Source organism: Carcharhinus amblyrhynchos, chromosome 4 (assembly GCF_965287045.1).
Source record: "Carcharhinus amblyrhynchos chromosome 4, sCarAmb.v2.hapA, whole genome shotgun sequence".
Taxonomy (NCBI): domain Eukaryota; kingdom Metazoa; phylum Chordata; class Chondrichthyes; order Carcharhiniformes; family Carcharhinidae; genus Carcharhinus; species Carcharhinus amblyrhynchos.
In genome coordinates this window covers 135073082-135095506 of record NC_137327.1, presented here as the reverse complement: position 1 = coordinate 135095506, position 22425 = coordinate 135073082, and the positions used below count along the sequence as shown (strand labels likewise).

The window sequence follows — 22425 nt, the reverse complement described above, 5'->3', positions numbered from 1 at the left end:
CCATTCATAGAGAAGGAAAGGAGAGGGTGCAGAATGTAGTGTTACAGTCATAGCTAGGGTGTAGAGGAAGATCAACTTAGTGCGAGGTAGATCCATTCAAAAGTCTGACGGCAGCAGGGAAGAAGCTGTTCTTGAGTCGATTGGTACGTGACCTCAGACTTCTGTATCTTTTTCCTGACAGAAGAAGGTGGAAGAGAGAATGTCCGGGTTGTGTGGGTCTTTAATTATGCTGGCTGCTTTTTCAAGGCAGCGGGAAGTGTTGACAGAGATATAGAATCATAGAATGATAGAATACTACAGTGCAGAAGGAGGCCATTCAGCCCATCGAGTCTGCATCGACCACAATCCCACCCAGACACTATCCCCATAAACCCATGCATTTACTCTAGCTGGTCCTCCTGACACTAAGGGGCAATTTCAGCATGGCCAATCCACCTAACCCAGGGAGGAAACCGGGGCACACGGAGGAAATCGATGCAGACGCAGGGAGAACGTGCAAACTCCACACAGACAGTGACCCAAGCCGAGAATCGAACCTGGGTCCCTGGTGCTGTGAGGCAGCATTGCTAACCACTGTGCCACCGTGCCGCCCACAAATAAATTATCAATGCGATGGCCGGGAATCGAACCTGGGTCAACTGCTTGGAAGGCAGCTATGCTCACCATTATACCACCATCGCTCATTCTCAATGGATGGGAGGCTGGTTTGCGTGATGGATTGGTTACATTCATGACCCTTTCTAGTCTCTTGCGGTCTTGGGCAGAGCAGGAGCCCATACCAAGCTGTGATACATCCAGAAAGAATGCTTTCTATGGTGCATCTATAAAAGTTAGTGAGATTCGTAGCTGACGTGCCAAATTTCCTTCGCCTTCTCAGAAAGTAGAGGTGTTGGTGGGCTTTCTTATCTATAGTGTCAGCACAGGGGGACCAGGACAGGTTGTTGGTGATCTGGATACCTAAAAACATGAAGCTCTTGACCATTTCTACTTTGTCCCCAGTGATGTGGACAGGGGGATGTTATCCACCATGTTTCCTGAAATCAATGACTATCTTCTTCATTTTGTTGACAAGTTCACCAGATTCTCTATCTCATTCCTGTACTCCTTCTCAGCATTGTTTGAGATCAGGCCCACTGGGATGATGCAGAATTTCAGTTTTGATAGGTCTGGGGTACATGTTAATAGGTTCCGATTAGTTGTTAATGTATAGAGACAACATCCTCTAAACATTAATGTGCATCCATTGTCAATTTCCAGGTACTTTGCAGCCCTGTAATTACAACTCATCCCAGCGCTCCAGCTTTCGAAGCAGTTCTGATTATGTTCAAAAAAAGCAGATGCTTATTTCTCTTCTCTCGGTGCATACCTATTAGTGTTTTAAATCAATCCAACCCTTAGTCTTTGTCTTAACATCTCCAAGTAAAGTTTTGCTCTGTAAGGGGGTCCTGGGTTTCAGCACCAAGATATGTATCCCTATTCATTCTGCTGTTAAGTTATGTCTGTGAATTCCCTATCCATGATGTGAAGATGCTGGCGTTGGACTGGGGTAAGCACAGTAAGAAGTCTCACAACACCAGGTTAAACTCACAGAGTCATAGAGGTTTACACATGGAAACAGGCCCTTTGGCCCAACTTGTCCACATCGCCCTTTTTTGTAAAAGCTAATCCCAATTGCCCGCATTTGGCCCATATCCCTCTATACCCATCGTACCCATGTAATATCTAAATGCTTTTTAAATGACAAAATTGTATCTGCCTCTACTACTATCTTTGTTCTTTGTTCTTTGTTCTATCTCTGGCAGCTTGATCCAGACACCCACCACCCCATGTGTGAAAAAATTGCTCCTCTGGACACTTTTGTATCTCTCCCCCTCTCACCTTAAATCTATGTCCTCTAGTTTTAGGCTCTCCTACCTTTGGGAAAAGATATTGACTACCTAGCTGATCTGTGCCCCTCATTATTTTATAGACCTCTATAAGATCACCCCTCAGCCTCCTACGCTCCAGAGAAAGAAGTCCCAGCCTGTCCTTATAACTCAAACCATCAAGCCCTGGTAGCATCCCAGTAAATCTTTTCTGTACTCTTTCTAATTTAATCATATTCTTTCTATAATAGGGTGACCAGAATTGTACACAGTATTCCAAGTGTGGCCTTACCAATGTCTTGTACAACTTCAACAAGACGTCCCAACTCCAAGTCCGATAGGTTTATTTAGTAGCACAATCCACAAGCTTTCAGAACGCCTTCATGTGATGAATTCCCTATCCAGCCAGGAGGCATGGTTCCTCCCCTGAAATTCACAACAAAACCAATCAAAGTGGTTCACTTTTTTAAATCTAGCCGAGCGTTATTTAGATAACCAATTAAACTTGATAACTTGACAGCTATATCAACCAATCATTCTTGTGGAAACTGCTCCGAACGACACCCAGAAATTAATTCAGCTTTAATTGAGTCGCATTGTTTTCTCAACTTCAAAAAACATTGGACCTCCTCAAATGTCCACGTTGTGAACTTTGCCAGTTTTTGTTATCCAATAATACCTGGAAAGGAATAGTGCAGCATGTCCTGCTGGAATGTTCTGGTTTCTTCTAAAAAAAAAGCACAAACGGTCGTTTGATTTGTGAAGAGAACCTAAAAATGAGTTTGATTTCAGGGCTGAACACTCTGAGTATTCCTTCTGTTGATCATCTCAATCTCCCCCTTCCCACAAACATGGTTAAATGCGTCTGGCAATGCCAGTGAGGCTACGCACTCAGATGAAGCTCTGTAATATGGACATGTGGGTCAGAGGATCTGGGCTATCTCACCCTTGTCTCCAACTTGCATTCCCATCCAGAGGGGTTTTATGCTTGGTGGGTTTGGTAGATTGTGCATTGTGGATCCTGGCCTATGTTGTCCATTTGTTTGTTTTTTTATCTTGCATCTGTTTGCAGTCCTGGCAGTCAGTAGCAGCTTCCTTTCAGGCTGCGCACCTCCCCTTTAAGAGGGGCAGGCTGCCTTTAAGAGATGCCAGCTAGCTGGAACTCACGCTATCCTCGCACACTGTAAGTTCCCCCGCTGACCATTCAGCTGTCCAGCAGTGCAGGGCACTCTCGGTTTAATATTACAATCAGGCAGAGAGGGCCCTATCTGATGTTTTTGTGTGTTTTCTGCCTCAATGTTTAAAGTTTATTTATTCGCATCGCAAGTAGGTTTACATTAACACTGCAATGAAGTTACTGTGAAAATCCCCTAGTCGTCACACTCCGGCACCCGTTCGGGTACACTGAGAGAGCATGGCCAATACACCTAACCAGCACGCCTTTCAGTCAGTGAGAGAAAACCAGGGCACCTGGAGGAAACCCACGCAGACACGGGGAGAATGTGCTGACTCCACACAGATACTGACCCAAACCAGGAATCAAACCCAGTTCCCTGCCGCTGTGAGGCAGCACATTCTCCCTGTGTCTGCATGGGTTTCCTCCAGGTGCTGCAGTTTCCTCCCACAGTCTGAAAGATGTGCTGGCTAGGTGTATTGGCCATGCTCTTTCAGTGTATCCAAATGGGTGCCAGAGTGTGACGACTAGGGGATTTTCACAGTAACTCCATTGCAGTGTTAATGTAACCACTGTGCCACCGTGCCGCCCTTCGGGGTCACAGGTCATGGCCTCCATGCCCAAAAATAGGTGCTGATAATTTTTTAGTTGAAACACTGCATATTAACACAGGCAGATCAGCTGATCCTGAGTTTTAATCTGCGGGTTGGGTGGATTGACCATGGTAAGGGTGTGGAGTTACGGGGATAAGGTAGAACTGGGTAAGATGCTCTTTGCATGTTACTGACATTTACCATTACCCTACAGCGAGAAGCTAACCCCATCACAGGAGACTGACAATATACCTCTCCTTAACTGTACACAACTCTGGTGCGGCCGCACTTGGAGTATTGTGTGCAGTTCTGGTCCCCACATTATAGGAAGGATGTGGAGGCTTTGGAGAGGGTGCGGAGGAGGTTTACCAGGATGTTGCCTGGTATGGAGGGGAGGTCCTATGATGAGAGACTGAGGGATTTGGGGTTGTTTTCGCTAGAAAGAAGGCGGCTAAGAACATAGAACATAGAACATTACAGCGCGGAACAGGCCCTTCGGCCCACAATGTTGCGCCGACCAGTCTTATTTTTAAAAAAAAACATTGACCCACTAATCTAAACCAATCCCTTTTCGTCCATAAACCTATCCACCAATCTCTTAAATGCCCCCAAACTAGGCGCATTTACAACTGCAGCAGGCAGGGCATTCCAGTCCCTCACCACCCTCTGGGTAAAGAACCTGCCCCTGACATCCGTCCTATAACTACCCCCCCTTAATTTAAAGCCATGCCCCCTCGTGTTAGATTTCTCCATCCGAGGAAACAGGCTATCACCATCCACCCTATCTAAACCTCTAATCATCTTATATGTTTCTATAAGATCCCCTCTTAGCCGCCTTCTTTCCAGTGAAAACAACCCCAAATCCCTCAGTCTCTCCTCATAGGACCTCCCCTGCATACCAGGCAACATCCTGGTAAACCTCCTCTGCACCCTCTCCAAAGCCTCCACATCCTTCCTGTAATGTGGGGACCAGAACTGCACACAGTACTCCAAGTGCGGCCGCACCAGAGTTGTGTACAGTTGCAACATGACGCTGCGACTCCTAAATTCAATCCCCCTACCAATAAACGCCAAGACACCGTACGCCTTCTTAACAACCTTATCTACTTGATTCCCAACTTTCAGGGATCTATGTACACATACAACTAGATCCCTCTGCTCCTCCACTCTATTCAAAGTCCTCCCGTTAGCCCTATACTCAACACATCTGTTATTCCTACCGAAATGGATTACCTCACACTTCTCCGCATTAAACTCCATCCGCCACCTCGCGGCCCAGCTCTGCAACCTGTCCAAGTCACCCTGCAAACTTCGACACCCTTCCTCACAATCTACCACACCTCCGACTTTGGTGTCATCAGCAAACTTACTAATCCACCCAACTATACCCTCATCCAGATCATTAATAAAGATTACAAACAGCAGTGGCCCCAAAACAGATCCCTGAGGCACACCACTCGTAACCGAACTCCATGATGAATAATTACCATCAACCACCACCCTCTGTCTCCTATCTGCTAACCAATTCCTGATCCAAGTACCTAAATTACCACCAATCCCATACATCTGCATTTTCTGCAGAAGCATACCATGGTGAACCTTATCAAACGCCTTACTAAAATCCATATATACCACATCTACTGCCTTACCCCTATCCACCTCTTTGGTCACCTTCTCAAAGAACTCAATAAGGTTAGTAAGGCACGACCTTCCCGCTACAAAACCATGCTGACTATCTCTAATCAATTCATTACTCTCCAAATAACTATAAATCCTATCCCTAATAATTCTTTCTAAAACCTTGCCCACTACAGAAGTAAGACTCACTGGTCTATAATTCCCAGGGAAGTCTCTGCTCCCCTTCTTAAACAATGGGACAACATTCGCTGTCCTCCAATCTTCCGGTACTATACCAGAGACCAACGACGACCTGAAGATCAGAGCCAGTGGCTCTGCAATCACCTCTCTTGCCTCCCATAGAATCCTAGGGTAAATCCCGTCTGGACCAGGGGACTTATCTATTTTCAACCCATCTAGAATATCCAACACATCCTCTGTATCAACTACAATACTTTCTATTTTACACCCCTTCACCCCAGTGACCTCCTCAGCTACATTCATATCGTCCTGCGTGAACACCGAAGAGAAATAATGGTTCAATGCCTCTCCAATCTCTTCCGGTTCCACACACAACTTCCCCCTACTGTCTGTAACTGGCCCTAATCTTGCCCTGACCAACCTTCTGTTCTTGACATACCTATAGAACGCCTTAGGATTCTCCTTAATCCTATCAGCCAAAGTCATCTCATGCCCTCTTCTAGCCCTTCTTAACTCCCTCTTCAACTCCCTCCTAGCCAATCTAAAGCTTTCTACTGCACTACCCGAGCCCTCAAGCCTCATCCGAACATAAGCCTCCTTCTTCTTCCTAACCAACAAATCAACTTTTTTTGTGCACCACGGTTCCCTAGCCCTACCAATTCCTCCTTGCCTGACAGGGACATACCTATCACAGACCCACAGTAGCTGCTCCTTGAAAAAACTCCACATTTCAGACTTTCCTAGTCCCTGTAATCTCCTAGTCCAACCAATGCTTCCTAATTCTCTCCTAATGGCCTCATAATTACCCTTCCCCCAGCTAAAACTACTGACCCGAGGTTCATGCCTATCCCTTTCCATCACTAAGGTGAACGTAACCGAATTGTGGTCACTATCACCAAAAAGCACACCAACTTCCAAGTCTAGCACCTGGTCTGGCTCATTTCCCAGCACCAAGTCCAATATAGCCTCACCTCTAGTTGGCCTATCTACATATTGAGTCAAAAAACCTTCCTGCACACTTTGAACAAAAACTGACCCCTCTAACGAGCTAGAGCTATAGCAATTCCAATCAATGTTAGTAAAGTTAAAATCCCCCATAACAATTACCCTATTACTTTCACTCCTAACCAGGATCGTCTCTGCAATCCTTTCCTCAACCTCTCTAGAACTTTTTGGAGGTCTATAAAAGACTCCCAACAGGGTGACCTCTCCTCTCCTATTTCTAATTTCTGCCCATACTACCTCAACAGACAAATCCTCATTAAACTTCCTCTCTGACACTGTGATATAGTCCTTGACCAATAATGCTACTCCACCCCTCCTTCTACCTCCTTCTCTACTCCGACTAAAGCACTTGTACCCCGGCACCTGCAACATCCATTCCTGACCCTGCTCTATCCACGTCTCTGAAATGGCCACAACATCAAAGTCCCAGGTACTGGTCCACGCTGCAAGTTCATCCACTTTATTGCGAATACTCCTCGCGTTAAAGTATATACATTTCAAACCTCGCTCCGCCCCACCCCCACAATGCCGTGCAATGCCGTCCCCTTCTATGCCCCCCTCACTTTCACCCCCTCTACCCAGGATCCCACCCCCCCTCTGAATCAGTTTAAACCACTCCGCATAGCCTTCACAAATTTACCCCCCAGGATATTTGTTCCCCTCTGGTTCAGATGTATACCATCACTCTTATAGAGATCCCATCTTCCCCAGAATGAGCCCCAATTGCTCAAGTAATTAAACCCCTCCCTCCTGCACCATCCCCTCAGCCACAAGTTCAAACTTTCCCTCTCCCTATTCCTCTCTAAACTATCCCGTGGCACAGGCAAGAGTCCAGAGATAACCACTCTGTTTGACTTGGCCTTTAGTTTCCATCCCAAATCCATGAAACTCTGCTTAATATCCCCTTCCCTTAGCCTCCCTATGTCATGTGTCCCCACATGAATTATAACTTGGGGTTGATCACCCTCTCCCCTAAGAGTCTTGAATATCCTCTCTGACACATCCCGGACCCCAGCCCCTGGTAGGCAACACACCAGCCCTGAATCCCTACCCTTACTACCAACTCTCCTATCCGTCCCTTTAACTGTAGAGTCCCCAATCACGAGGCCCAATCTCTTGCATCCCCTAGACACCTGAGCTTTTACAATAGGCTCACCCCCAGAGTCCTGCTCCCTTTGGCTATCCCCAGTTGATGCTTCCTCAACTGTAGCCTCCAGGACCGAAAACCTATTTTGGAGGGGAACAGCCCCAGGGGATTCTCCTCCCACATGCTTCTTTCCCCTCCTCTTGACATTGACCCAAGACTGATTACTAGGAGTGACTATTTCCTTAAAACTCCTATCAATGTCTCTCTCTGCCTCACGAATTATGCGGAGCTCATCTAATACCACCTCCAGCTCCTTAACACGCTCCTCCAGAAGCTTCAATCTAAGACACTTCCTACAAGTAAAATCCCCTGAAACACTACTGGATTCCCTCACCACATACATCCCACAGGAGATGCAGCACACTGCCCGAACTGCCATCCCTGAAACAGGTAACAGCAAAAAAAAAGTAAAAAAATATAAAAAAAAAACTTCCCCACACTTATAATTAGGTTAGAGGAGGTGGGAGGGTGGGATTCTCTACTAGTGTAGAGAATCGGGTATCCTCTCTGGACTAATTTATAGGGTTAGAGGCCTGAAAAAAAAACTACAACTACCGGTTGACGCCCTAGTGACGACTTCCGGTTTCTAACTAATTTAAAAAAAACCGCCGAAAAAACTCGCAACTGAAACTAGAATTAAACAGTTAAGCAAAATAAACAGAAAAAAAAACGCACCTTTTTACTGCCTCCTTACTCGCAAAAATCGCTGCCTCTCGACTCTGCTCCAACGGAACAATGAGGGGATCTTATTGAAACATATAAGATGATTAGAGGTTTAGATAGGGTGGATAGTGATAGCCTTTTTCCTCTGATGGAGAAATCTAGCACGAGGGGCCATGGCTTTAAATTAAGGGGGTGTAGTTATAGGACGGATGTCAGGGGTAGGTTCTTTACCCAGAGGGTGGTGAGGGATTGGAATGCCCTGCCTGCTGCAGTTGTAAATGTGCCTAGTTTGGGGGCGTTTAGGAGATCCGTGGATAGGTTTATGGACGAAAAGGGTTTGGTTTAGGTTAGAGGGTCATTGTTTTTTAACTGGTCGGCACAACATTGTGGGCCGAAGGGCCTGTTCTGCGCTGTAATGTTCTATGTTCTATGATAACACCTGCATGATTCTTCCTACGTAAATCTTTTTACACATTTGATTGCAAAGTTAGCCAGAACGATGCTAGGACAGAGAAACTGGATCCTGGACTGAACCACTCTCTGTCAGGGATACAAAATAAACCTCCACCTTGGTGCAAAAGCTCCTTCGGAACGTGATTTTGATTAAGGGTGCTCTGTTCTGTGTGTGAGGAACTGCATGTGCGGTGCCAATTTATAAACGCATTGCATGTGCTGTAACTGAGAACAATTGCAATAAAAAGAGTTCTTTTAATAGAAAACACTGTGGAAAGATGTTTACAGGACAACCGCGCTTTGATTTTGTGCAAATGCACCCTCAAGAAAGCCAGCCATTCAAAATCGGAGGAATTTAGCTCACTGGCACAGCTTTCCCTTTCACTGCCCATGTCATTGGGAATTCTTGGCTCAGTCGGCAAATTCTTGCAGATAATCAGCAGTCAGCTCAGGGGTGTGAAAGGATTAAACGTGAAAACCTGCCTCCGTTCTCTCTCTGCGTTAATTACGTTTTGGGGAATTTCAAAGGTGCAGCTTTCATCTCCCTGAAAAATTAATTACTGTTCGTCTTTTTCCCAAAAAATAAATAACCCCAATTTACCTCCAGCTTTACTCAGAGGGTAGTAAGGGCGTGGAATGCCCTGCCTGCAGCAGTTGTGGACTCGCCAACTTTAAGGGCGTTCAAATAGTCAGTGGATAGGCATATGGATAAGATTGGAATAGTTTAGGTTAGAGGGTCATTAGATTGGTTCCACTGGTCGGCGCAACATCGAGGGCCGAAGGGCCTGTGCTGTGCTGTAATGTTCTATGTTCTACCTGACTGTTCACCATCATCACCAACATTGCATATGTACGACAGAATGGTTCCCCACAGTAATCGTACATTATTATCTGCAGCTATTGTTGCTCTTGGAGACGCCTTAATTATATTGCAGTTTAATCTGCGTAATATTCAAAACTGTTTTGCTAGCAAGTTGGTCAGGAGTTTCGAATTGCTTACCACCATTAGCAGAAGCACAGGACCCAAATTTAACCCCTGAAAATGGGCATGAGCAGTAAAAATGGCCACCGTGACAGTTTAGGATTATAATCCCTCATTTTGTGTTGCCTCTCCACATTCTTGCTGCCAAAATGTATCACTTCACACTTCTTTACATTCAATTTCATCTGCCACTTGTCTGTCCATTTCACTGTCTGTTAGAATAGAATAGAATCCCTAAAGTGTAGAAAGAGGCCATCGAGTCTGCACTGAGCACAATCCACAGGCTCTATCCCTGTAACTCCCCGTGTATTTACCCTGCTAACACCCCTGGCACTAAGGGTCAATTTATCTTGGCCAATCAGCCTAACCCGCACACCTTTGGACTGGTGTCACAAGTAAGCTCACATTAACACTGCAATAAAGTCAGCATGAAAATCCCCTAGTCGCTGCACTCTGGCACCTGCTCAGGTACACTGAGGGAGAATTTAACGTGGCCAATCCACCTAACCTGCACAATTTTGGAGTGGCGGGGAAACCGGAGCGCCCAAAGGAAACCCACGCAGAGACCAGGAGAATGTGCAAGCATCTCAGATGATAAATGGTACCTCAGGTAGTGCAGCTCCCTTCCTGCACTGTACTGGAATGTCTTCTGACTGTAGATTTACGACGATGTTTATACAGTGATCAGAGGGCACTGACTCCCAAACACTATCCACTCTCTCAGACTCAGGTTTCTCTCAAATCTACCAGCTCGTATTGACTTGAGGCCCTTGGGCAGATTGCTGACAGCAGCTTTGACTGACCTGTTTACTGTTCTCTCTGGCAGCTAAAAGATCTCGGTGAGGCATCCAGGTATCACACGTCCCTCTTGGCTAACAACCATTCTGTTAACTCTCTCCAGATTCTCAGCTGCAATGAGTCCAGCATAAAGTTTTCAGATTTGCATCAGCAGCTGAAACTCTTGACCCACCACAAGATCAGTTTACCAGCCATTCGATCTTTCGAATTGTGTTAATCAAGATGGTAGGGTATGAACTGCACTGACCCCACACCCTCACCCTGCTCTGCCTCCTCCCACCCCTCCCTTTCCCCATCCCCATATTGTTTATTCATTTATCTTTACTTGTTTAACAGCCTGTCATGGCGGGTTGTTACCCTTGAGAGCGATTATTCACTGCGCTGTTAACTGCTTCTGTTTTCTTCAAAGCTGGCGTGAACTTTATCCCCTTTTCCAACGTTCTGGCGATTGACGTCTTGTGTATCTTTGGAAGAAGCCCCAGAATGTGACAATCATCCGTTGGCCAGATGGCAACGCTTGGCCAATTGTATATAGATGGGTGCATTGACTCAATCCTACGTAGACTGGCTTTGTAGCCAGAAAGCTTGAAAGAATATGACTGTTAAAGCCCTTCCAACAAACTCTTACTAGCACTCAATCAAGAAGGTTTTTCTTTTAGCCCGGGCCAAATCCACCTTTAGACCGTGTTGAGCTACCCCAGACCCAAACAAGGAAATATTTGGATTCCCCCTTGCTCCAGAACTTCATCTGCTTTAACTGGAATGCAAACCAGCTCACCCACCTCCAACCCCCCCCCCAGATCACCTCCCCAACAATCCCCCCACTTCCACCCCGTCTCACCCATCCTTTTATCCAGGAAGGACCGTAACACCATAACCACATAAGATGTGTGACCAAAAGTAGGCCATTGGGTTTGCTCTGCCATTCAATGAGATCACGGCTGATCTGATGTGATAACCCTCAACTCCACTTTCCCACCTCATCCCTTGATTTCCTCACTGATTACAAATGTCTATCTCAGCTTTGAACATTTTTATTTTTTGCAGTGCTAACCTCTGTGCTCCCAGAGATCCCGGTGGAAACTCACACAGACAAGGTGGAGATTCCGCACAAACAGTGACCCAAGCCGGGAATCGAACCCAAGTCTCTGGCGCAGTGAGGCAGCAGCGCTACTCACTGTGCCACCGTACTGCCCAAACTTAATACATACTTAATGGTCTAGCCTCTGCAGCTCTCTGCTGTAAAGAATTCTACAGATTCACTACACTCTCAGAGAAGAAATTCCTTCTCATCTCTGCCCCAGATGGGTGGCCCCCTTACTTTGAGATTGTGACCTCTTGCTCCTAGACTGTCCCATAGGGGAAACAACCTCTCAGCATCTAACTTGTCAAGCGCCCTGAGAATCCTAAATGTCTCAACAGAGTTGCCTCTCATTCTTCTAAACTTTTCTACTCAACCACTTGTTGTAAGAAAATCCCCCCTCAATACCCGAGATCAACCTAGTGAATCTCCCCTGGATAACTGCTTCCGACACACCGTGGTTTTAATGAGCAAGTTTCTGCTTCCCTCTTGCTCCCTGGACTTTTTGATGGGATAGTTTATGACGCGGTCTGAGGCCTGGGTATTGAAATCGGCCACCCCTAACCCTGCTGCTACTTGCTGGTAGACAAACTGCTTCCTTTGCTAAGATCAAAGCAAAATACTGCAGCTGCTGGAATCTGAAACAAAAAACAGAAAATGCTGGAAAATCTCAGCAGGTCTGACAGTGTCTGTGGAGAGAGAATAGAACATAGAACACTACAGCACAAACAGGCCCTTCGGCCCACAAGTTGCGCCGATCATATCCATACCTACCAGGCCTATCTATAACTCTCAATCCCATTAAATCCCGTGTACTCATCCAGATGTCTCTTAAAAGACCCCAGCGAGTTCGCCTCTACCACCACTGACGGCAGCCGATTCCACTCACTCACCACCCTCTGAAGTGAATGGAGCCAACGTTTTGCATCTGACCTCTTGAGCATTTGTGTCTTTGACTTGAATTTGTTGGCTCTGTTCTCTCTCCTCAGATGCTGTCAGACCTGCTGAGATTTTCTAGCATTTTCCGTTTTTGTTTCCTTCGCCGCGTTCCCACCTGGGAATAAAAATTGGCACCATTGTCTGCCCTTCTCACAATCACATGAAGGACTGCTGCTCCTTTGTCATTGGGCCTGATTTTCTTCCTTGTTTCACAGGAACAGAATTGCTTCCCAGTGCCGCTGCTGAAATATGGCAGTTCGCTAGAGAGCCTTACCAACTGTAATCAGTCCTGAGGACATTTTTTTATTCATTCGTGGGACAAGCTGGCCAGTATTTATTACCCAACTGTGGTTGCCCTTGTTCGAAGGGCAGTAGAGAGTCAACCACATTGCTGTGGCTTTGGAACTACATGGAGGCCAGACCAGGTAAGGACGGCAGATTTCCTTCCCTAAAGGGCATTAATGAACTAGATGGGTTTTTCCAACAATCAACAACGGTTTCATGGTCATGAGTAGATTCTTAATTCCAGATATTTTTTATTGAATTCAAACTCCACCATCCGTCGAGTGGGATTTAAACCCGAGTTCCCAGAATATTAGCTGAGTTTCTGGATAAACTAATCTAGTTTATTTATCAATCACAAGCAAGGTTTACATTAATACTGCAATGAAGTTACTGTGAAATTCCCTTAGTTGTCACATTCGAATCAATGCACCTAACCAGCACCTTCAGATTGTGGGAGGAAATCGGACCATCAGAAACCCACACAGAATGTGCAAACTTCACACAGACAGTGACCCAAGCTGGGAATCGAACCCAGGTCCCTGGCGCTGTGAGGCAGCAGTGCTAACCAGTGTACCACCATACTGCCCCCATCTAGCGATAATACCACTATGACATTGCCTCCCCAAACCTTTCTCTGTTCCCTCTTCTTAACTGGGACTTCTCCCCATCCCTTCTAGCGATAATACCATGAGGCCATCACCTTCCTTTAACAGAAGATGCCTTGGCTTTCAGGAAAACCAGGTCTTTATACCCAAAACACGATTCTCTAACAAAGTTCAAACTTCATACATGCACGATGGTCGATGCTCCCTTTCCAAGTTATGGAGTTAAATCATTTTTGTTGTTCTGGGAACTAAGCTCTGGTGAGAAACAGGGTCAACTATTAGAAAGCTGCGGAGTCTAATGTAGACTGTGGAGAGAATTTCTTGGACACAAAGTGAACAAGACTTGTCCCTTTGTGGATACGAATCCATAATTAAATTCCCCTGGAACTGCCACTCAATTTGTCAGTTCCAGGTGTCGGCAAAATCTGTGCTTTGGGTTTAAACCTGGGTTAGGGTAACAGTGCGAGCCTCACATTGGGTCTAGCCTTTCATCAAGTTCGAACTAGGTGTGATTATTTACAGTCAGGGAGAATGAAACATTTCTTTTAATCACTGTCATATCTCATTTTAATAAGGAAAACTACTTTGAAACATTAAAAGACATCTTTTTAGGTATAAACTATGTCATTCTTTTTGCTAATTATGGAATTTTAAGAGGCATATTTGATTTAAATGGTTTTAAGAAAGTAGTTTGTGTCAGTCAATGAAATAGAAGTCAATATAATAAGTTACTTGACTCCAAGTCTATGTAACTACTGTATGTACATGCACTCGGTTCCAAGCCCAAAGTGTGAGTCATTTGTCAGGTGTGTGATGCAGCATATGTTTAACCGATTTATACTCACAACCAGTGGAGATTTGGAACCGATTTCAAATACATCTTTTCGATTGAAATTAAAACTCCACTTGATATTATTCACCCTTTTTTTTGCTCATTTCATCCCCTCCCTGCACCTGCCAACCCCACGTTGTTTTTCTCCCAGTGAGAGCTTTGTAATACTTTCTTTCTACCTTCTGCAGGCTTCTCAATCGTTTGTATCACTTAGCATTGTCCATAGACATCCCCGAACCACATGACACCAGAAATTGGACATTAATCATTGCGTGTGTTTGAACTTGCTCCCCTAACGCACACAGACTGATTGCAACACATAATGCGTTTGCTCATTTTCACTTTCACAGTACTAATGTTTTGCGATCTTTTGAGTTATCTTGTAGATAGGGTGAATGCACACTGGGGCAAAGTTTCCTGTCCTGCCCGCCATGGGAATTGGGGCAGGTGAGGGGCGAACCATGGAAAGTTCCGTTGACCTCTGGCGGGATTTTACGGTTTCAGGATGAGTACCACAGTAAAATCCCAACCATAGACCCTATTCCCACAACCCCGCACATCTACCCCACCAATCCCCCCAACACTAGCATCAATTTATCATGGCCAATCCATCTAACCCGCACATTGTTTGACTGTGGGAGGAAACTGGAGCACCGGGAGGAAACTCATGCAGACACGGGGAGAATGTGCAGACAGTGACCCGAGGCCGAATTGAATCCAGGTCCCTGGCGCTGTGAGGCAGCAGTGCTAACCACTCTGCCACCGTGCCACCCTGGTACAACGTTTAAGCAACATTTAAAAAACATTTGGAAAAGCACGTGGATGGGAAAGGATTAGAGGGATATGGGCCAAATGCAGGCAATTGGGACTGGCTGGGAGAGCACCATGGTTGGCATCGACCAGTTGGGCCGAAGGGCCTCTTTCCCTGCTATATTGCTCGACGACTCTTATTAAGATTTCCACTGATTTTTAAGTAACATATTGCAGGAATTTCACAGTGATTTCATTGCAGTGTTAATGTAAGCCTACTCGTAACACTAATAAACTTATAATCTTCTCATAATCTTCATGATCATTGACTCAGATTATTCACATTTCTTTAATATTTCTTGTCTTTTTTCCAGCTATAGCATGTTGAGATGGTGCACGATTCTCCTATCATACCCCCTCTTTATCCATTTTTCACTCGTCTTCTAACACCTGTTCATGGGGTAGAGGTGAGCATGGAGGGATTTGGAGATGAGAGCAAGTTCCCAGTGTCCCAATAATCAACCCATGCTTTCCATATAAGAAAACAGGGATCACTTGGAGAAACACAGCAATTCTGTTCAGGAGACTAAATGAAGAGGGAGTCAGAAATGAGCAAGGCTGCAAGACTAGGAGTGTCTCAGTCACCATCAAAAGTCACCCTTTGATAATTGGATGAAGTGGATTAGAGGAACATTCCCCACTCCTGTTCTTAACACTAAGGGTGGAATTTATTGCCCTTTCCTGTGGCAAGTCTGGTGGGCTGGAGTTACTTAATCTGTCAGGGATAGTGGGTTTGGACCCTGCTCCTTTGCCACCTCCACCCCAATTAGTTCCAAGATGGGAAGGCCCTGTGGATGGCCATTCCACCTGGAGCCAATTGAAGGCCTTAGCTGGACAATCAATGGCCACGTAAGGATTTCAGCCAGCCGCCACTGGTATTAGTCCCTATGTTGGATGGGGAAGGGTCGCTATGCAGGGAGTAACCCTGCAAACAAGTGTAGGGCTGCTTACTAGCTTCCAGGGGAAGGGGTTGGAGGGGTGGTCCCCTAATGATAAGCACAATGCCTGATTGAGCATTGGGGAAGGGGAACCCTTCCTCAAAGCTACCCCTGCCAGCCTCCCTCCCCCAGCTCTACTGCAACCCCTAACCCATTACCCCTTTCCCACCATCACTTACCTGTGGCCTGGGATCCTATGATAATGTGGGCATCTTACTGGCATCAGCCACGGCCTCGCTGAGACGGTGCCACTCAACAGAGCTGCTGACCTCTAATTGGCTGCAGCATTTGGTGGGTGGGAATTTTGCCTTTGGGATCCTGAAGATTGGAAAAGGCCGGCAGTGGATCATCCCGAAAACAGCTGTCATGGGCTTTCGCCTAGATCACCTTCACCTCCATCAAATACCGCCTTCAACTCCCATCAAGGATCGTGGAATCATGGTCAGAACAAGAACAACAAGTTGCATTTATATAGTGCCATTAACGTAGCAAAATGGCCCAATGTGCTCAACAGGAGAATTATCTCACAAAATCTGACACTGAACTGTACAGGGATATATTAGAGCAGATGGCCAAAAGCTTGGGCAAAGAGACAAGCTTTAAGGAGCATCTTAAAGGAAGGAAGTATGAGAGAGTGAGAGAGAGAGACCAAGAGGTTTAGAGAGAGAATTCCAGAACCTCAGGCCTAGGCAGCTGAAAGCATGGTTGCCAATAGTGGAGCAATTAAAATCAGGAATGGCCAGAATGAAAAGAATGCAGATATATTGGAAGGTTGTAGGGCTGGAAGAGGTTACAGAAATAGGGAAGGCATGAGGTCATGGAGAGATAAAGCCATGGAAGGATTTGAAGAGAAGGATGACAATGTTAGCCAGAAGCCAGTGTAGCTCAGCCAACAGAGTGCGATGGAGGGACAGGCAATGGCACAAGTTTGCAGAGCTTTGGCTGATGTTACAGAGGGTGAAAATATGGAGGCCAGGAAGGTGCTAATTGATCATGTTGAGAGGTAAGAAAGGCACGGGAGAAGGTTACAGCAGCAGGTAAACCGAGACAGAAATTGGACAATGGGGTGGTAAAGTAGCACAGTGGTTAGCACTGCTGCCTCACAGCGCCAGGGACCTGGGTTCAATTCCGGCCTCGGGTGACTGCCGACATGGAGTTTGCATGTTCTCCCTGTATCTGCGTGGGTTTCCTCCCACCTTACAAAGATGTGCGGGTTAGGTAGATTGGCCATGTTAAATTGCCCCTCAGTGTCAGGGGGCTTAGCAAGGTAAATACATGGGGTTTCGGGGCTAATGCTAAAGATTGTTGTCGGTGCAGGCTCGATGGGCCAAATGCCTTCCTCCTTCACTGTAAGGATTCTGATAAATTATTCCCAATAAATGTTTTGGGAAGCTCCTAATAATAGCGTGGGTATGCAGTCAGAAGCATCGGGAAGGATTTTCCACACCTCCCACTGCATGTTTTCCAATGGCAGACGTGGCTCGCTATTGGCTGACAGTGGGATCTTCCAGTCAGGCTCAGATCAGTGGTATTTTCCAGGGAATCTGCTGCAGGGGGGCAGCCACCCATGGGACTGGAAAATCCAGTGGGAAGAGGCAGATAATTCAATCCATCAACTCAGGGTCAAATGTGACACCAGTAGTCCAGTTCAGAAGCAGACACTTGCCAAGGCAAGAGGGGGAATCAGTGATTATGGAACCAAGTGTGACAGTGAACAATTAAAACAGCTTTGCTTTTTCTAACATTTAGCTGGAGGAGATTTCTGCTCTTCCAGGACTGGATGTCAGACAGGCAGTCTGACAATTTAGAGACACTGGGAGTTGTGTCTGTTTTCTTTTTCTGTTCCTTAGGCCAGAGTTGCCAAAGTCAACCGTAGCAGTCCAACTGATGTCCTGTCTAAAAGTTGCCAATTCAGCTCTTCACTCTTCTTAACCTCGATCTGTGGCCTCCTCAAACCTCGGCTGCCAAACTCTAAATAATTGATTTTACTTTCATGCCTTCTCCTCTCGCTTATTTCTCTTTTCGACAGCCGGAGCCAGGTTTCCATGCCTCTGTCTACATTCGAACGGAGGCAGAACAGCTTGAAAAATGGCAGGCAGGGCTTGATTATTTGCTCGGGTGTCAGTGGCTGGGCCCGCATTTATTATCCATCCCTCAGGGTATTTTGAGTCAAGCACATTTCTGTGGGTCTGGAACCACATGTAGCCCAGACCAGGCAGATTTCCTTCCCTAAAGGGCATTAGTGAACCAGGTGGGTTTTTAACAACAATCGATGAATGGGTTCAAGATCATCAAATTTTTACTTAATTAAAAATTCACTTTCTGCCTTGGTGGGATTAGAACCCTAGAGAATAAACCTGGGTCTCTGAAACACTAGTCCAGCAACAATACCATAACAATACCTCTGGCAAAGGATACAGACGCAGGTAGGGAGCCCACATACAACACCCCCCTTCCTCATTGGCTCCATTGCAGGCACGGGCATTTCAGAATCCCCTGTAACTTTGGAGATGGGTCAACATTTGCAGAGAGCATCATGACTCCACAGAGGAGTCCTGCATCATACAGAAGCCCTTGTCTGGAGTCAGGATTCTTTTGACAGATAAGTCTATCAACTGTATCAACAGTATTAGGCTGAACAGGTGGCCAGGCACTTGTTTTGCCAAATGGCCTCATTATGAAAAGAACATAAGAACATAAGAAATAGGAGCAGGAGTAGGCCATCTAGCCCTTCGAGCCTGCCCCGTCATTCAATAAGATCATGGCTGATCTGTCATGGCTCAGTTCCACATTCCCGCCCTCTCCCCATAACCCTTAATCCATAACCCTTAACTCTTATCAAAAACCCATCAACCCGCGTCTTAAAAATATTTAGCGAAGTAGCCTCCACCACTTCAATAGGCAGAGAATTCCAGAGATTCACCACCCTTTGAGTGAAGAAGTTCTTCCTCAACTCTGTTCTAACCCGCCGCCCCTTTATCTTGAGGCTGTGCCCTCTAGTCTTACTGTCCTTTCTGAGTGGGAAGAGTCTCTCCACCTCTATCCTATCCAACCCATTCAACATCTTATACGTCTCAATGAGATCTCCCCTCATTCTCCTAAACTCTAACGAGTACAAGCCTAGTTTATTCAGCCTCTCCTCATAGTTCAACCCCCTCAACTCCGAAATCAGCCTAGTAAACCTCCTCTGCACTCCCTCCAAGGCCAAAATATCCTTGTGTAAGTGCAGCAACCAAAACTGCACACAGTACTCCAGCTGCGGCCTCACCAATGCCCTATACAGCCACAGCAAGACCTCCCTACTTTTATATTCAATCCCCCTCGCTATGAAGGCCAGCATCTCATTAGCCTTCCTGACCACCTGCTGCACCTGCAAGCTGGGTTTTTGCGACTCATGCACAAGGACCCCGAGGTCTCTCTGCACCGTCGCATGCTGCAGTTTTTCACCACGTAAGTAATAATCCTTCCTACCATTATTCCTACCAAAGTGGACCACCTCACACTTGCCAACATTAAATTCCATTTGCCAGTTCCTGGCCCATTCGCCCAGCCTATCTAGATCCTTCTGTAAACTCTGCTTGTCTGAGCTCTGAGAATGACTAATGGACTCAGTCTGGTAGGGGGTTTGCGTACACAACTGCAAAGGTGATTGGTTGCTTTGTTTGACTGACTTTTTTAAGAGTCTTTGGTAACTTTATCCTCCTTTGAAGTGATTTTTCAATGCCTGAATGTTTATTTGGACATGATTATGATGCGTGAGGGGGGTAAAGGCTTTTGCAATGGTGTTTTTGATTGACAGTTTTATGAGATTATAAGAGGGTAAATCTTTTTCAAAGGGAATATTGAATGCCTGATTTGTTTTTATATTTCATGAACATTTCAAATACTCACCTGTGTCATTATAGGGCTATGGATAAGTAGTATAGATGAGAAAGTTGGGGGGGGAGAGGGTGACGATAAGTAAGTTAGCAGATGACATGAAGATTGGCTGGTAGTTAACAGTGATGAAGAATGTCTTAGGCTGCAGGAAGATATTGTCAGGTCGATCAGAGAGGCAGATCAGTGACAGATGGAATTTAACCCTGAATGGTTTGAGATGATGGAAGGACTAACAAAACAGGGGGTTACTCAATGAAGGGCAGGACTCTAGGAAGCTCAGGGGAACAAAGGGATCTGAGGGTGCTTGTGACAGATTTCTGAAGGTGGCAGGACTGGTTAATAGAGCAGTTCAGAAGGCACGCGGGACACTTGCCTTTATCAGTCGTGGCATAGAGTATAAGAACAGGGAAGTTATATTGGAGCTGTACAAAGCTTTGGTTATGTCACGCCTCACTGTAGGAGGGATGTGATTGCACTGGAGAGGGTGCAGAGGAGATCCACCAGCATGTTGCCTGGGTGATGGGGTTGAGCATTTGAGCTATGAACAGTGGCTGGATAGGCTAGGGTTGTTTTTATTAGAGCAGAGAAGGGTGAGGGGGGACCTGATTGAGGCAAATGAGATTATTATAGGTATAGATAACATGGATGGGAAGCATTTGTTCCCCTTAGTTGAAAGGCCAATAACAATGGGGCATAATTTTAAGATGATGGGCAAGACTCAGAGAGGATCTAAGGAAAAAGCTCTTCACCCAGAGGGTGGTGGGACTCTGGAATGCACTGCCTGGGAGAGTAGTAGAGGTGCGAAACCTCACAACCTTTAAAAGTATGTGGATGAGTACTTAGAATGTAGTAACATTCAAGGCTACGGGCCAAGTGCTACAACGTGGGATTAGTGTCGTTTTGTCAGAGAAGACTTGATAGGTCAAAAGGCCTGTTCTGAATTGTATAGCTCTGTGACTCCATAACTCATTGGTTCCTTACCTAGCAGGTACTGGGAAAGTTGGGTGTTTGAGAGGCTCATGGTAGCATGGAAGAGGCAGGGCGGGATGGGCGGGTGTGAGAGCTAGGAGCCTAAAACTGTGTTGGCAACTGGCTTGATATCCCAGAAAATGGAAGTGAGCCTTCTAACCTGTCCGCCTCAGCAATCTCCCACCTCCATTGCTGCCTCAGGCCTGCTTTGCAACAGGTTGAGCCCACCTCCAGCAAGGCCTACCTCCTCAGGATGAAAATAAGGTGGGAACTTCCAGGATGGGAGCACGGAACTGGGAGGATTCCCAGTTCCCGAAACGAAGATGAAAACCCAACCCCAGGCCCTAGTTGCAGCAAGTCTTCCCCTTATATCTTCTTTCTCCAATCTCAACTTGGATCCAAGTTCTTTGCTCTGGTTTCCATACTTCCCTTGGACGATGCACCATTTCCAAATCTCCTACCTAGTTTTAAAATCTTTGACGTTCAGAATTAAGTCAGGTTTATGTGTTGAAGCTCTTGTGATGAGTGCGCAACACTACAATATTTAATTGTTTAATTATAATTTGTATCCATATACATTTAATAGCACTCTATCAATAAAGAAAATATCAAGAGTTGCAACTTACAGACAGTTGAACTTTTAGCCTGATTTATTGTATCTGTTTTATAACTGAGCCTGTCCTGCCAGCAATGTATTTAAGCGAGGCATGTGCAGAGATTGGTTGTAATTCTGAAACATTCCAAGTATTTTGGATATTATACATTGCTTGTGTGGTGTTACTCATTGTTTAATGAGCTCTAGTATGATATTCGATCTCGGTGGGGCCTCGAGGACATTAAATCTGCACTGGTTGATTTTTTTCTGAGGCTGAACCGTCCCGGTGTTTCTTATTAAACCCTGAACTGACTTCATCACAAAGATTATCTGCTTCCACCTTTGTAATATCATTTATTATTTACCCTTTATCTCAGGACACCTGCTGCTGAAACCTTTACCCACGTCTCCAACATCTTCCGATCCCATCACTCCAATGGCCAGGTTCCCATCCTTAAGACTGTGTCTTGGCCAACATTCTTTCACTGGCCAACACCAGTAAGAACAGATTGATTGGTAATGCAAGTCGTGACTTCTTGTGGGTTTGGGTACAGAAAATAGCCACTGCATTTGCTTGTATGACAAGTCATAAAAGATGTCTGGGGAGAACGTGCAAACTCCGCACACACAGTGACCCAAGCCAGGAATTGAACTCAAGTCCTTGGTGCTGTGAGGCAACCATGCTAACCACTGTGCCACTGTGCTGCCCACCACAGAGATCTAGCAACTCACAGTCAGAGGCATTCACGTTGCAAAGAGAAGTTTATTGTGGGAGGGGAGCTCAAGTTGTTCGTAAAACATCAGAATACCATGGCTAGAGTTGTCACGTTACACAGCATTATGAAGGCAGCCTTACAACGAGCACTGTTACTTGGTAGAAAATAAGCTTAATGTTTATTTTAGGCTTGCATCTGGGATTAGAATTTGTTTCTAACTTATTCCAAGCACTTTGAAGAAAATGTAGAATCCATACGGTGCACAAAGAGGCCTTTCA

General features: G+C 45.7%; 1 non-coding gene across 1 annotated transcript; it reads right to left on the bottom strand.

Annotated features, from left to right (window-relative positions):
* Positions 1–608: 608 nt before the first annotated feature.
* On the bottom strand, positions 609–680 carry trnag-ucc (transfer RNA glycine (anticodon UCC)). The gene has a single exon. It is a non-coding gene; the product is annotated as a tRNA-Gly (tRNA).
* Positions 681–22425: the final 21745 nt, after the last annotated feature.